Genomic DNA, 18529 nt, shown 5'->3' on the forward strand with positions numbered 1-18529 from the left:
ACAAAGAATACGAATAAAAAAATAAAAATGGCGGGAATAGATTGTCATCGGAATGAACTGAATACTAGGCAACTGAGATTGCTGCTAGGCAACCGTAACCGAGAGTGTGGAGATGGTCCAACCGGATCGATTTAAAACGGAATAAAATAAAGAATAAAAAAAATGGCGAAAGAGAGAGGGGGAAAATAAATGAATAAAAAACTGAAGTGAAGGGAGGAGCTTTCTTACGCAGCTCTGGAATTCGCATTTAATGGCGGACGGAAGAAGGTTTCTATTTCCCTAGAAAAGGGAGGGGGAAATAGAAAAGGGAGAGCACAGAGTGAATTCTAGAGCCGGGAATTTGGCGCGGCTCGCTTTTTTGTGCGCCGCTTTTGTCCCGATTTTCGGGATTTATTTTCCTCCTCTGTTCAACTCGAAGATTACTGATGAGTTCCGAGCATTTGTCGGTTGCCATGGCAACGTCACATGACTCTTTATTCCTCCATTTCCTTGCATTTGAATGTGTCTAATATAAATCTAAATCCCGTAGGATTTTTTTTTTTTTCAGTAGGCGGATTGCTGGAAAGAAATATATAGACTTTCTCGGAAAAACACATCAAATGCTCCTAATGGAATTGCTTTTATTTAAAGGAAAAAAGGATTTGGCGAGACAGTATTTCTTAATTGAATGCGTTGTTTCATTGGGTGCATTTTTTGAAATACTATCAGTAAATTATTGACAAAACGTTTCCTACACAGGCTGCATAGTTTAGCGTTTTTCAAAACTGTGCAAAACTATCGATAGAAAATATGTCAATACTGAAAAATATGAGATTTGCATTATTAAGAAAATTTATATGATAAAATAAAATAAACATTTCTTTTTAAACCAATTTTTAAATTTCTGTGTGCTAAATTTTTGACTTCCAGAAAGTAAGTTCTCAAGTTTCAAAGCCACCAGAGGTATGTCATGTATACAGATCTGGTGCACCTTACATTGAGAATCAAACTTCCACCCACTGGTATGAGGTAGAAAGTTGTAGGGAGATAGCTCAGGTGTCATCCAGGTTATCTAATCACGGCTCATAATAAGGAGCTCCCCCTTAAATTGGCACAGTGTTGCTTCTAAATCTCTAGCTTAATTAATCTTTTGACTCAGAAACTAGTTTTGATGCTAGTAATTGAATACTTCCATGATGTATTAATTTCAACTCATATTTGATCTTTGAATTTTTGATAATCAATTAACTAATCAATTTCCTAGTGCTTTAAGGAAGTTAGGTTTGCATTTTTTGTTACAAATAAGATTTTTTGGATAAAAATCCCTTATCAAATAATCATTGTGTCTATCTGCTACCGATTTATTACCGCGTGGCAACATGATATTGTTTTCGGTAACGAGACATGATATCTACAATCAGCTGAATCGTTCTTCCCGTGATTCTTTCACAGTTTGGCTTGTTTTTGTGTTTAGCTTCGTAGTTTTGAAAAGGCAATCTAGAATGTATTTTATACTTTTTCTTTGTACTATTAAAACAAAAATTTGGTACAGATCTTCAATTTTTATATAAAGACCATGCTTCAACTTCATTAACCTTTTTTTTATTGCTTTTAAGTTATTATATTCAACACTCAAGTTTCATACTCACTCATACTCAACACTCAAGTCTCATACTCACTTATATTCAACACTCAAGTCTCATACTCACTCATACGCAACACACAAGTCTCATACACACTCATACTCAACACTCAAGTCTCATACTCATATACTCAATAGTCACTCATACTCAATACTCAAGTCTCATATTCATATACTCAATTCTCACTCATTTTCAGCACTCAAGTCTCATATATTCAATACTCACTCAATTCTCACTCATTTTGAACACTCAAGTCTCATATATTCAGTACTCACTCATACTCAGTACTCAAGACACATAATCATATACTTTATACCCAAGTCTCATACTCATATACTCAATACTCACTCATACTCAATACTCAAGTCTCATATTCATATACTCAATTCTCACTCATTTTCAACACTCAAGTCTCATATATTCAATACTCACTCATACTCAGTACTCAAGACACATAATCATATACTCAATACTCACTCATACTCAGTACTCAAATCTCAAACTCTTATACTCAAATCTCAAACTCTTATACTCAATACTCACTCATACTCAATAGTCAAGTCTGATACTCATATATTCGTTACTCATTCAAACTCAAGTCTCATACTCATATACTCAATAGTCAAGTCTGATACTCATATATCCGTTACTCATTCAAACTCAAGTCTGATACTCATATATCCGTTACTCATTCAAACTCAAGTCTCATACTCATATACTCAATATTCATTCATAAGCACATGTCCCTGAAGACGGGGTTGTATTTATTCTCTGCAACAATTTAAAATTTCCTGCAAATAAAAAAATTCTGCTTGTGCAAAACGAGAGAAGAGTTCATATTAATTACTCGACTTTTAATAATAACAATTTGGTCTGACGCTTTCTTAATCTTTATTTTCTCGTATACGTAGTATAGCGAAAGTATTTTAATCGTCAAAAAACTCAAACTCGAAATTTTGACGAATTTCCACGTTTTAAACCTCCATGAGTTCGAAGGACACATTTTTAGAAAATGTCTGTCTGCCTGTCTGTGACAAAGATAACTCAAAGATGCTTTGAGATATACTGTTAAAATTTCGTATACGGTCAAATTTTCAAATTTAATTGAACTAATTAAACCAATCCAATTTGCAAATTTAAGTGACAAATTAAATCAAATTTGCAAACTTCTATCAATTTTTGAGCTGAATCCGATTAGAGGAAGTCCGTCTGTCCGGCTGTTCGAATATAAATTAACGTGATAATTACAAAAGGAAGAGAGTTAGATGAATAAAATTCGGTGCATACGTTTAACATCTATATTATAGACACCTCACAAATTTTGTGCCAAATCCAACAACGGGTTGACTGTCTGTCGGTCTGTAGTTTCAGAAATAAGTCAATGCGCTAATTAAAAAACGTAGGGACTTAAATACATCAAATTTGGTGTAGGAATCTGTGACTACAAGTGCAGCTTTTTGTCAAGTTTTGTTTCAATCGGTTGTGAGAAATGTGTAAAACACGAATACGATTTTTGGATATTATTAACGCATATCAGGGATTATTCGCCAAATTACTCGCCGAGGATGACATGAAAGATTTGGTAAAAATACTAAATTCACACTAAAAGTTAATATTTCGTAACTGTTATACGCCAATGCTATGTAAGGCGTTCTCTGGTATGTCAAGTTTATTAGAGAGGATACGAGAAAGTTTTAGGAAGACCACTCGCATTGTTTCTATTAAAAGTAATAGCTAATATCACACTAAACAAATCTTCCTTTTTCCAAATCTTAGATATATTCTTAATAACCGGTTTTACTTCTAATGATTTATTATTATCTAATTAATAAAATTAATTATGACTTCTACTTTGCAATTACCTGAAAAACAAGAAATAAAATGTAATGGATGAGTATGTAGATATAGTAGAGAAGGTGCTGCTTTGTACCTCTTTTAGTCATCAATTACATCGGTATAAGATCCTAACAATTCCGTCTCTTAATAATCTAGGCGACCAACCATCTCATTGGAGTGCTCCTCTAATTGCTTTTTAATCGTCGCTTAGTGCATGAATGAGCCGACAGATGGCAGAAGCGCGGCCGAGCGCCGAAGCCTTTGCGAAGGTGAGCGCGAAGTTGTCGGGCGACCTCATCAAATTCTCGGGGCCGTGGAGCGTACAGTAGCTGGCAAGGTCGCGACCCACGCTGACCCGGCGTGGCTTCGCCCTTTTTGATCTACTGCCGAAACACTTTCTTTGCTTTATTTTTGTCGCTTTTTTTTTCTCTTCTGCTCTTTGAGGGTGATATTTTCCTTGTCTGTCTTTCTCGTAAGAAATGATAAAGAAATCCACGCAAAAACAAGATAGTGGGTTTCTTGGAATTACGTGAGCAGAAGCGAGATGGTATTCGAATTTGGTGTGAGGGTCTTCTTTTTATGCTAAAATTACAATTTTTTTTCTGAGGTTTTAACAGTTGTTTTTCTCATTGTCAAAAAGATCGTATTTTAATTATTTAAAAATCAAGCGATTTCTTTTAGATTGTTTTTTTTAATTCAACTACCTGTTAACATGAAGAGGAAAGTTTTGATTTTCATAAGTGATTTCTAATAACATCATTAAATACATGAAATGATTGATTGCACATGCCCATGACGATGAAATGGTGTGGAACGAAATTCAACAACCATGTACGGATCATTAATTTTCACGCCGGAAAACCTCCGAAATTATATGTTTCACGAAAATTCGAGTTGATTTTTAACTAAATATTGGAACATGAGTTAATAACTAAATATTTAACATGAGTTAATTTAATAGTTAACAAAATTAAATTGAACTAGAAATAAACTAATAAAAAGAATGGCAATTTTGAATTTAAAGTTTTTATACAGGCAAATATTATTATTTTATTTTAAAAAGGCTATTCGCATTTTCATAGAATCACATATTAATTTATTTTACTATATTATAATTTCTTAAAAACACATTTACTTATAAAGTTTATTTTTTAAAAAAATTATTCAGTATTTAAAGAAAGTTATTAATTTTAACATCAAAATTTTATGTATTTATGCAGAAAAAGTATTATTAACATTCATAATATTTTAATTTATTCAGAATTTAAAGAAAGATTAATTTTGTCACCAAAATTCAATATATTATTTATGCAGAAAAAGTATTATTAACCTTCATAATGTTTTAATTTATTCAGGATTTATAGAAAATTATTAATTTTATTATCAAAATTCAATGTATTATTTATGCTGAAAAAGTATTATTAACCTTCATAATATTTTAATTTATTCAGGATTTATAGAAAATTATTAATTTTATTATCAAAATTCAATGTATTATTTATGCTGAAAAAGTATTATTAACCTTCATAATATTTTGATTTATTCAGGATTTATAGAAAATTATTAATTTTATTATCAAAATTCAATGTATTATTTATGCTGAAAAAGTATTATTAACCTGCAAAATATTTTTATTTATTCTGAATTTAAAGACAGTTATTAATTTTAACATCAAACTTCAATGTTTATGCAAAAAAGAATTATTATTAACCTTCGTAATATTCTAATTTGCTTTTAAAATATCGTACAGCATTAATATTAGTAAATTTGTCAACAAACTATAATGGCCGAAAATCTTTCCTCCAATTTCATTCAATAGTTATGTTGTTTACTGTAAATGTTGCTTTGCTGTGTGCACTCGGTAAATGTAAGAAAGCTTATTGCAAGTTTTACCATTAGGTAATTAATAAATAAACATTGATTTACCATTAAGGATTTTCGATACGTTTCTTCCATAGACACTTGCTAGTTAGTTTAAAGATCTAAATTTTATCAAATGTTCAAATTTTTAAAATTTATTTTTAAAGTTTCTTTTGTTTGGTTGTTTAGATTTTATGAAATGAATGAATTTTAATTTGTTGAAATAAAAGTTAGATTTACACTTTTAGATCTACACTTTTCTTATATAATTAAAATGGTAAATAGTATTTGCGACAATCAGGTATCTGGATTTATTATATTCTTATTTACAACGTGGATATTTTTAAATCTCCAGCTGCTTATCCCAGTCCATTTTCTATTGCAGCCTGCGGTTTTTTTTTTTTTTCCAGTTTAGAGTGATTATTTTCACGATTATAGATTTTTATTATATCATATAGCATCAGTTCACTTTGTTTGAAAAATATTTGAACTTATTTGTAGACAAGGCATTTAAATCGTGATTTTAAAAAATTACGCAGCCAGAGGGTTAATGCTTTTGAACAGTGCTTTTTGAATCTGTTAACAGTTATGTACCGTACAGGCTTTCAATCGCTCCGCATTTCTCTTTTATCTTTTTTTTTTTGTCCTGAAAATTGCCACTTTCATCGTTAAAAATAATACATTTCAAAATAAGCAACGCTCATAAGGATTTTTATTCTGGTTTTAAAAAATGCTACAAATAACTTAAAAGTTTTTATCGAACGGTTTGTTTTATTTATTTATATGTCATTTTAAAATACTTTTTAAGTTGCATTGTATAATTGATTTGTGTTTTATTTTGTCAATGTACAGTTTTTTTTCTTCTCCGATAAGAACTCCCAATGAAGAATCAACATTTTAACCAATAAATTTAAAAGAATTCTTATTTATTACTTCTGAATATTGATTAAAAATAAAATGGTAAGTGAATGTCTTAAATCAAAGTCAAGGTTACACAGAGAGCAATAAAAATGGTTTTTCAAAAGCTACAAAAAAAAAAAAAAAAAAAAAAGGAAATAAGATAACACAAAAATGTATTTGCCAAACAATGAGTTCATTTGTACACAATAATGCCTATTTGACGCATTCCACCGGTCAACGTGACTTCACTTTTCTTCCCCCAGCATTTATCGTCTGCGAACCTGTTTTGAAACCGAAATTTGAGGGGCGAGATCCTGAGATACGAGGTACGAAGGGAGTTGTTAGAGGGGCGGGGTCTGCAGCTATAATGAGAGGCAGATGCAAACTGCCGACTTTGTAGGTAGCTCGGCTTTAAAAAAAAAAAAAAAAAAAAAAAAAGTACAAAGAAAAGTGCAAATAAGTGGTTATCCATTTTGCTGTCCCCCCGGGTTTTTCTCATGACACCTGCCGAAGCGAAACAAGCTCGCTGCGCATGTCCAGTGACGATGAAATGGTGCGGAACGAAACTCAGCAACCACGTGCGGGTGACTGACTTTGATATCAGGATAACAAAGCGGCAACCTCGGAAATTATGTTTCGATTAATCGAGAATTCGAATCGATTTTCTCCCTCTTATGCCTCTAAAGGTCGTATTTTGTCTAGAAAATAATGGACAATGCCTATCGTTTAAAAAAATAGCATTTTTTCTTCTTCTTTTTTTTAGAATAGCAAATAGCAATTTTTTTAGATAATTGAAAAAATTATCATGGAAAATATGAAAAAATCAGGTGTGTTATTTCATTTATCAATATTCTTTTTTTTTAATTAATAAAAAGTCTATCCCAATAAATGCAGTATTAATGTATGACTTATGTATGTATGACTTATGATGTAAGTTTGACTTATGCATGTAGGACTTATGACTTATGTATGACTTACATGCACTCAATTTACATTAAAACATTATGTTTATTTAAAATTTAAGTTAAGTAATATTATGGATGCCCAAAAGTAAATAGAATGTTCTATAATCGTTGACAGGATTACCAAGGTAGATAAATACTCCCTAGTTGTCACAGAAAAATTTATTATTTGTATTACTTTCTATAATGCATGTTTATTTGTACTAAATCTAATGTATTAAATATTTTGAATATATTTTGTCGATTTTTTTTAAAAAAATATTATGCCATGAAAAGAGAGTCATTTGTCTGTATCAAAAATTTTGTATTAGGCTAAAAATTATTTCCAATATAATCATAAAAATCCGATATAATGCATATAACATACCCGTGATATTGGATTCTGATTCTTTATCGTTGATTTAGATTAAAATCAAATGTAATCTATTTTAAATTTTGTTTTCTGTATTTATTCGTTATTCCTAAATTCCGTAAACGAAGTGGCCCTAAAATGGCCTTAAATATAAAAATAAGAATGACATTCAACTGTGAACAAAATTTATTGAGGATGAAGAAATGTTCTTAATATTTTGTTTATCTTAATGCAAAAATTTAGGGCATTTCTAAATTCCATTTACATTTGTAACAATTACCAACTTTAAAATTCGAAAAAATATTAGTTGTAAAAATGCGGAAAAAACAAAGTCGGAAAAATATGGACAGATTATTTTTTGCACCAATTAAATTGAAAAATTAAACATTCTTATTTCAAAACGATATAGATTTTTCTACTCGCCATTTTTATTTGATGGGGTCGCCGTGACTAGACAATAAAATCTGGTCTGCGGTAAGGTTCGAAACTGGATTAACTCGAGCATCTGATTTTATATGTGAGCAAGGTGCAAGTTAAATATGATGTTAAAGATCACACCTCCTTCTGCTAGTGTGGTATTGAAGTTTGCAGAGATAGGTCCTCGACGTCTGACTACAATTCAAAATTACACAGTTCATGTCAAAACAATGCCCGTGTTGCTTCATAACTATAACTAATCATAACTATGTTAATATAACTAAATTAAAACACCTGTTCGAATCAAAAAATTAAAGATATTCGGCAACAATTTTTATTGAAACTCATTTCGAAATATATATTTTTACTATCTTTATTTACAAGTGTTAAATAATCAGATAAAAAGAAAACACTGGGAAAATCTTCTCGGATACGGTAATCGCATAATAAAAGTGAAATGCGTGTGATAATTAACCTAATCTTATGCTACAAACAGTAAACGACTGATTTTATATTAAATTTGAGCGGCGCATGTTTTTTCTGTATCGTGATAACATAATTTTGTTTTTCTGTTGTGCGCGTTTCCATTGGGGGTCTCAATTTATCCATACTCAGACTTTTCAACTTCACCTCATTTTTGTATTTATTCTAATTCTTAGAGGGAAAAAAATGGACAAGAGCAGTAGCTGATTTTGGGTTAGGGGTGTTTGACTAAGGGAAGGGCACATTAAAATAAATAGCATTTTTCTTAATAAATACAAATTTAGTTGTAGAACCTTTGAATTTAATGTGTATTTACATTAAATTAGTAAAATAGTAATTAATTGAAGTTGTAGAGGTTACATAACTCTACTACCTTCTCTTTTAATGCAACAGATGGCGTTACCTTATTAACATCGATGTATATTTCTTATGATCCTTCTTGAAGGTCATTATGAGATTGTATTCTGATTATCAACTTCTTCTTATCAACTTCTCCTCGATTTTCTATTTCTTCTAATTCTTCAAGGGAAAAAAATGGACAAGAGCAGTAACGTATTTTGGGTTAGGGTGCTTGACTAAGGGAAGGGCACATTAAAATAAATAACATTTTTCTTAATAACCTCTGCATTTAATGTGTATTTACATTAAATTAGTAAAATCGTAATTAATTGAAGTTATAGCGGTTACATAACTCTACTACTTTCTCTTTTAATGCAACAGATGGCGTTACCTTATTAATATCAAGGTATATTTCCCATGATCCTTCTTGGAGGTAATTATTAGATTGTATTCTAAGTCAGTGTCGTGTGTTTTCGTATTGGTGTTTGTTTTGTCTTGTGAAATGTGGAACTTGGAAAATAATTAAATAACTGTTCCTGAAACTCGTCATTTATTTTCATCTATATTATTATGAAGTTATAAGGAGTCTCGTACCTCTACAAAGTACAGTTAATTATTTATTTAAAACGGAATATTAAATTTTCATTAAATTGGTTATATTATATTCCATTTGATAAATCCAATGAAATAATAATTTTGATTATTACATGTGCTTGAGATTTATCATTTTCTTATTATCTATTTCAATAGCTAGATACTGTTATTAGTTTGCAGGGAAATCATTATCTTAGCCAATTATTTTAATTAATTGGCTAATTAGCACTTCAGCCAATTTTTCCCTCATAGAAATAAGTAGATCATTAACATGTTGATTAAATTAAAAATTCGCGTAAAGAGGAAATTAAATTGAATAATTATTAAGGACGGCTTTATATTTACATTGCCTGGGCTTAAAAATACTTAACCCTCCAGCTGCTTATCCCGTGATTTCCGTAAGTTGGCAATCAATCCATTTTCTATTGCATCTTGCATTTTTCGCATTTTAGTGTGTTTATTTTTATTATTACAGATTTTTATTATATCATATTATCATCATGTAACATATAGTATCAGTTTACTTTCTTTGAAAAATGTTTGAATTTATTTGCAGACATCGCATCTTGATAGTGATTTTAAAAAATCACGCAGTCAGAGGGTTAAATCTGCCACTCATAAGAGAATTATGAAATCCCCGGGTACTAGTAGGAAAGAGCTTCTTAGATAATATCTTTGCATTTATTTTTCTTTTTATAAGGCAGACGAACTAGATAGGAGAGAGGATTAGAAAATAAATAATGTACTGGTTTCTCTTTTAAATTTAATATCCCCTACCGCAATGAATTTATTTCTGCAATTTTTGCCACTTTCTCTATAAAAAATGAAATATTTTATGCTGTGGCTGTACTCCCCCCCCCCAATGAATTTATTTCTACAATCTTTTCCACTTTCTAGATAAAAAAAATAAAAGATCTTATGCTATAACTATACTCCCCGCACCCCCACCCTGAATGAATTCATTCCTAAAATCTCCGTCATTTTCTCGATAAAAAAAAATGAAAGATCTTATGCTCTATCTATACTACCCCCCCCCAATTAATTTATTTCTAGAATCATTGTCACTTTCTCGATAAAAATATGAAAGATCTTATGGTATAGTTATACTACTATTCCTCCCCCCCCCAATGAATTTATTTCTACAATCTTTGCCACATTCTCAATAAAAAATGAAAGATCTTATGTTCCGAAAATGTCAGAAATCCATTCAAAGATCTCAATTAACTTCCACATGTCAAAAACGCCTCATTTCCCAGTTCAAAAATACGAAGGGAGAAAAAGAAATCTGATCCCTTGTGAAAAATTTCTCTTTTTTCCAAATTTCGAGTCCATCTTCCTCCTACGCGCAAATAAAGATTGCATCCACTGCTCTAGTCATCGACCGCTTTTTGGCTCGGATACAGATCTCTCCTCAAACGCAGGCTCTTTTTAAACGAACGGGCCTCCAAAAAAAGCGCCAAAAGCCGGAGAGTTTTTAAGTTTTATGGCGGCGTATGCCAAATCAGCGCGTTGCCGAGCCCACCTCAATACAAAATCGATGTCGGCTGTACTTCTCTTATCCCGCGTAACTTGGGGAGTTGTGGTATTAACTGCTGCTGCAACTGCATTCTGGCATGAGTCATTTGGGGAGGGATTAAGGATTATTTTTTTTTCTTTTGCTTTCTGTTTTATTTATTTACTTAAACGAGCCGCTATCGGAGCGTTTTCGATCATGGGAGACCGGGGTTTTAGTTTGTGGAGCCAGCGCCTCCATACGCCGATCAGGGATCCTCTCTCTCTCTCTCTCTCTCTGAGGGAATAGCCTTATGTTTTTAAGTGATTGCAAAATTTAATACAGTTTATTATACTTGCATCTTAAAGTAATTGTTAATATTTGATTGCGGCATATTTTTACTTCCTCCTATGAGAAGTATAAAGGAAGTATAAGTGAAAAAATTCGAAGAGAACCTGACAATTATCCGCATTTTAGGTCTCTATAAATTCGAAAAACACATTTTTCGAAAATATCTGTGTCTCTCTGTGGCAGATATGAATCAAAAACACTTTGAGCTGGATTAATGAAATTTGGTATGTGATCTTAACACCAAATGTGCTGATTTCTATCAAATGTTGAACAAAATCTGTTCTGAAGAAGTCTATCTGCCCTGTTATTCGAACATAAGTTAATAACTAGAAAGTGAAGAGAGCTAGATGGATACAATTCGGTACTCAAATTTAACATCTATATTGTAGGCACCTATCATATTTTAAGCCATATCCAACAAGGAGTTTAACACTTGTCGTTCTGTATTTTCAGAAGCATGCATAAGTGATCATTCAAAAATGCAATGATTCAATATGCCAAATTTGGTATGTGGTTCTGCTACTGCGATTATAATTTAGTACCAAATTTTGATTTCAATCGAGCGAGAAAAACTCGCCTAAAACACAAATTCGATTTTTATATGCTCTTAACCGTATTCCAAGGACTATTTACTAAAAAAATCGCCAAATGATTTCAGTAAAAATGCTGATTTCACTCCAAAGATTAATATTTCATAATTATTGCACGCCGATACCATGTAAGGCGTTCCCTGCCTTACCCAAGGTTCAATTTTTTGCAGGAGGGGGGGGGGTTGATGGAGAAGAACACCTTTATTAGAGATTATTCGACAAAGTTTTGGGGGTGACCATTCGTGATGGTTTGAATGAAATAAAATAAGTGAAAAGAATGACGCTTAAAATTTAATTGTCCTTATATTAAATTACTTCTGCAAAAAAAAAAAAAAAAAAAAAGTGATTATAATGTTAAAGCTTCTACGAGGTGGTAGGTAAAGAGCTGCTAAGATACACGAGTACAATTACGGCTAATTAATTAACTGGCTAATGCTTATAGCCTATATATTCTCTGTAAATTATCTGATGTATCCAAACAAACGCGATATGCAGCATGAAAAATAGTTCAAAACTTTCTACAGTGTAGACCATTGGGCTTAGAGCTATTAAATTTGGCATGTGCTTACTTCTTTGCTAAAAGGTGTTCATTAAAAAAGGAATTTTCAAAATTCTCTTTGTTAAAAATTAATTTAAATGTTAACTTTTCCTGTAATAACGTCGAAACTTATTACTGTACAAAAACAATTTTTACTCTATTTAAAATTTTTTAAAAATTAGTTTATATATTTTTTTATTTTGCCAGTTTTAATTTCGTATTATTTTTCTCTGTTTTCAATACTTTTTTAATATTTATTTTACTTTCAGTTATTTGTTTTATATTCATAAGCATGGTAATGATATTAAATACATTTTCGTTTACACTTTATTTTTAGTACAGTTGAGAGTAAATATATAAAAATCATAATTTAATTCGATTCAAGCGTAAAGCATTATATAAGACAGTATTTCTGGCTATAAATTCGAACTGCTTGCTTTTATGTTCAGTGATCAATCATATTGTCACGTAGATACTTTAGTGTAGAACGCAATGACACACAAAAGAAGCTAAACCAATTTATTAACTCAACTCTGAACTGAGAACACAGTGACTGACAAATCCTCTGCTTTTATACCAGCAGGGAAAGTTCCAGAATACTTTTCTGGAACATGAAATAAAGGGAAACATAAAATCAAGGGATTAAATATTTACACAATCTGTACATCGCATTGTCGTTAGCGAGATTCGAACCAACGATCTCTTGAGTATATGTTCAGTGCTATGACCATTCGGCCATGGAGAGTCGACTATTGACTGTTCAATGCGGCAATATAATATGAACTATGCCGGAATTGACAGTAATTTTGAACTTACTTGCCGTATTTTACAACGATTTTCGAATTTTTATAAATTTAAAGTGTAAATAAAATACATAACTTATATTTTTGGGTGTTTGTATTTCATACTTGCAGTCTTCAAGTTATGTAAGAAGATTCTATTTAAATGCCACTGTCTTTACTACATATAAGACTTTATATTGGATAGTAAAGTTAATTATAGGACTTCTACATTTTTCCATTAAAAAAATTCACTTTTTTTCTCTCTTTCATACACACGCAAATCCTATATCATTGATCTGTTTCAATTCGATATTTTGATATATCCTCTTATTTTAAACTTCCGTATGTCACAAAATTATGTTGGTCAGTCAGTCAACAAGATAGCCCTAAGAAGAAAAAAAAGTAAAAGAAGGTGAGCATATGAGTTTAAATAATTTACTGTGCGCTTTGATTCAAAAATTTGATCTGTATAAAATTTTTAACCGGATCTATCGAAAGGCTGACTGTCTTTTGATATGTCTCTTCATATGTATAGAAACATAATGATTCTGAAACGTAGATTATCAAATAAATGAAATTTTGTATGTAATCATGCATCTAAAAATTTTGAGCTAGTTAAATTTTGGGCACAGTGGATCAAGGAACAAAGATCAAAACTTACATTAATTTCTGTTAATTCTTAAGATCGATTAACAAGAAAATCATGGAGAGAAAAATTTCACTGTTTTAATTTATTTATTCATTTTTAAACTGTAATCGAAATAATGTCATTCTACTGCAAATTGTTTTGCAAACATTATTTGGTGATTAATTTAATATAATTTGGTAATAAAGCAGTGTACGCACTTACTCAATAAAACTTCTTTTCAAATATTCCGTCTAAAAACCGATACCGACTATTTTATTAACCGACGGTAGCGTCTATTTTATTAAAAATTGTTTTCCAACCGATGCGAGCCTGCAAAAATAGCTGGAGGAGCTTAAAAAGATTTTTAAAGCAACATTCTATAACCGGAAAAAATAAGATTGCTTTACTGGTAACATGTTTTAAAAATTGTAATATTTTTTCTCTCTGGACAGTTTTAACATCATAATATTTACTTCGTAAACGAATATTTGTGAAGGCATATACTTCAAAACTTGGGAATCCAACCTTCTCATTCTTTTCATCTCTATATCTCCGTTTAACCAAATAAAACAACCCCTTCAACTCGAGTTAAGCCTACCTCTCTGCACGAGGATAAAAAGCAAGAAACTCAAAATTCCCAAAACTCACAAAAACACTTAAGCAAAAAAAAAGGGGGGGGGGATCAAACAGGCTGATTCTACGAAACATTCGATTCAGCCTGTAATTAACTTTCACCCGCAGATTTCTTCTCTTTTTTTTTTTATTTGCTACAAAACCTGATGAACTCTTGATTTCCCAGAAATAAGCAAAGCCCCATCATCACTGAAGAGCAAAGGACATACTCGGCGGGTCGACTCAAATAATACGCTTGGCGAACCCAGCGATGAATGATCATATGATTCAACTTATCACTTGCAGAAATCATCCGACTATTGAATTCGTTGAAACCGGTCCTCGTTTGTATTGGACTTATCTTGGTCCAATAAGAACAACGCCCGACACTTATTTATGCGACCAACTCTCAGAAAGCGAGACAATGCAGGGCCTTTCTTATTGTTGGTACTTATCTTTGTGGAGGCCCGATGGCGACATTTGGCGAATTAATGATCAGTCGTTCTTCTTTTTTGTTTTAAATTGCGACTGTAAATTCTTGTTTTATCAAAAGCCGCGCTATAAAAATGGGTGGACCTACCTGAAGATTGAAGAAACTGGATGCAGCTATGCAACCGGGAGTGAACCGACATTTCATGGGTTTCGTGTTCTCTACTGTAGTCGGAGTTTATGTATAATTTGCCATGTGATGTTTAAGCAATTGACAGTTTTAAATTTGATTAATCTGGAATAATGCAATATTGGTATTTTTTTTCCAAAATCATCTATATCGAGGGCTAACTTAAACCTTGTAAAAACCTTTAGGTATAAGTAAATCTCATGATTGCCCCAGCTTTCAAAAACAAATATTTTTTTCATCGATTTAAATTTAATTTTTATATAAATAGTTTTAAGTGGCACGTTTTAACATATTTAAATTGCAAATCATTTAATTTCGGATCATCTTCAAAAGAATTCGTTTCAGTATATAGCGTAAAAAAAAAGGACAAAAAATCTTAATTTTAAATTAATCATTAATGAAATTAGAAAAAAAAATGACATTTTTTTTTAACACAAGCCAAATAATGTTTAATTATAAGATCGGATATTTTTTTAAATTATAAAGCTCTACATTGTTTTGGAATTACAAAATAATATAAAATTTGCAGATATTAATAAATTGGGAATATTACTAGCACATTATTACAAAATTTAAACAAGACGATTTTAATTTGAATCATTTCTATCACATATCCTTTAGAATTAAACAGAAGCATATTTATTATTTATTTATTCATTAATTTTTTCTGGCCTACGTGTGCTTTACATGCACGTTTGTACATAATTATATTCAAACATATGCTTGATGTTTATAAATATTGTCATCACTAAATGAACATTAGTGATGACAATTAATGTTCATTTAGTAAATAATATTTTTTTATCGGACTCAATCAAGCGATCGTAGGCAGCTGCCTTGTTGGAAATCGCCACAATGGCATATAAAATTATTTCCATATTTAAAAGTATTTACCGATGCGAGCAACTATTTTCTCTTATAAAAAGAAATAAATCTCCTATCAGATCTAGAATTATTCACATTCATATTAAGTAAGTTTTGAAAGTAATCACTGCATATAAGATATCCCTCGAAGTACAAAAAATGGTAGCACAGAAACGATGTCAAGTGTCGTGAAACATAAACCCTTGTTCTATTTTTTTAAAATTATTATTAATTTTGTATTTCATAAAAAAAATTATATTTCTATAAAAGTTATTTCTTTATTTTGCAGTTCACATGAATTTGGACCTAGTCTATTTGGCTAATATTAGTATTTTAACTTGGCTTTCTTGTATTCAAGTAATCATAGTCTTTTTCCGAATCAAAGATGCAACGAATTTTTCATAAAACGTAATATGTTAATTAAATCGAATGACAATAAAGGTAATTATTTTAAGGCTACTTTCTTTATAAATAAAACCCAGAATAATTTAAAAATTTTCTCGTGCCATTTGAAAAAGATCGAATGTTGGATTGTCGCGGTGAATATTAACCCTTGAAGATAATAAATTGAGACCGATAAATCTTTCATGTGTATCTCCTGTTGTAATTTTCAACTTATTTTTCTTAAAAGTTACGTGCAGTGAATCTTGGCTTGAAATTTCAGACCACCAAAGCAATCGAGGTGCGAGTCCTAGAAAGGTCGAAAACCTTTTCTTTTGCGTTTTAATCTGATCACTTTAAGAATCTAATTATCTTTGAATAAGCAGAATTCTCCATAAGTCACTGGTTTTTGAAAAAATAATGCTTCTTTAAAAAAAAAAAAAAAAGATTATTTCTTTTTGTTTGCTAGTGTGATTCATTTTAATATCTTAAAAATAAATAACAAGACGAATATAAATAATTTTATTTATCGTTTGGGTTGATGCTCTTTTACTAAAACAATAATTAATATCGTTAAAAATAATCAAAATGACAAATTAATTATTATATTAAAATTGAATTAAAAGATGAATGTCATTTAAAAGATAAGGCAGTTTAAAACCTTATTAAATTAACAATAAAATAATTAAACCATAATTGATATTGTCTTACTGCATTTAATCTAAAAATAAATAATGAAACGAATAAATAATTTTACTGAAATCACACATAAATAATTTTAAGTATCGTTTGACGTAACATTCTTCAATTAAAACAAGTAATTCAGTGAAATGGAAAAGGAAAAGTTGATGAGCCGCGAAAAATAAAATAAATATCAGCAGAGATCAACGAAAAGGTATTTCGTTTAAAATTATTAGTTCGAGCTGTAATGAATGAAAGAGTTAATCCCATAAGATAATTATTCGAAGCTTATTTTATTACAATTTCCCTAGCTGTTCTTTAGGGTCAATTTTAAATAATTAACTCTAACGAATTAAATTGCGCTAAATAAAATTAGAAATGCAATGAATGTTTGATATTTATTTTCTTGATATATCCTTTTAAATGTTAAGATTTTTTGTGCATTCTTTCTTTTTTATTTTTCAATAAAACTTGTGAAAATCTATATTAATAAATGTAATAACTGAACAAAATTGATTAAAAAAAGCTTTTGAAAGCTTGATTTTTCATTTAAAATTCGTTAAATGAACAATATTATTAAAATATCTTTACAAATGAATAATCATTCTTCAAATAAAAAAGGTAATAGTTGTCAGTTATTAAATTACTGAAATTAAACTGAATAAAAGCAAAAACGGGCAGCTAGTATATTTAACATGTGAACAGTTAGATCTATGTATTAAATTATTATTCGTATTTTATGAAATGACTTTTAGCATATTCGTAATTGAGGCAATGGTAGTATTCGTTTTTAGCTCAAACTTTTATAGATGTCCTCCGATAATTAATATCCTTTTTCTCCAAATTGTTAAAAAAAAAAGAAAAAGAAAAAGCTTTTTAAGCCTTTTTTTTAAGTTTAAAATGTTATAAGCAAATAATGTTGTTCGAAACCGCAACAGCTAAAACATCTTTGAATTCGCATAATTTTAAAAACTCAAATAGGGGGAAAAAATACAAAATTTTTTTTTCTGTATTAAAAAGAAATATTTTTTTAATCTGAAATTAAATAGCTGGTTTTATTCAGTGGTAAATGAATACAATGCGATCGTTTTCGAAAACTCCATCCTTTTCTCTCCCGTAGTAAAATTAACCATTTATAATTAAATAATCTTTGGAAAATATTTTTCACTTCTACGGAAATCAAGCTTCGACTTCATCATCATATTTTCTGAGTCAACAATTTCTTACCAAATCTAAATTATGAATCTCTCCCGCATAGCAGCTAATTAAATAATTTTTTCAATCTAATCATATAATCTTCTAACCTAATATTAATTAAAATATAGCTTGATTATGATTAGGAGTTGTAAGATTTCAATACGAAAACGAAATTCCAGAATCTTTAAATCCTTTGCTCAGAACAATTCTGAAAGAATCAAGAGAGTTAAGATAATCTTTATAACGGTTGACCTCTGTAAAATTCTGTTCCGAAACTTCTGAATCTTTACGAACATGATTATTTCTATCAATAAAATATATTTTGGCACCTTTAATAAATAATTCTAATCCTATATTCATCCTCAGATCTTTACTATCAATAAAACCTTAACATAGCTACTAAAGTAAAGGACAGACGAGTGGAGGAGG

The 18529-nt window shown here is 30.3% G+C and overlaps 1 protein-coding gene across 4 annotated transcripts in view; it reads left to right on the forward strand.

Annotated features, from left to right (window-relative positions):
• The window catches only part of LOC129983823 (LIM domain-binding protein 2-like), a 125828-nt gene that overhangs the window by 54376 nt on the left and 52923 nt on the right, over positions 1–18529 (forward strand). The gene's annotated exons all lie outside the window — the stretch shown is intronic.

Source organism: Argiope bruennichi, chromosome 9, assembly GCF_947563725.1.
Source record: "Argiope bruennichi chromosome 9, qqArgBrue1.1, whole genome shotgun sequence".
Classification (NCBI taxonomy): domain Eukaryota; kingdom Metazoa; phylum Arthropoda; class Arachnida; order Araneae; family Araneidae; genus Argiope; species Argiope bruennichi.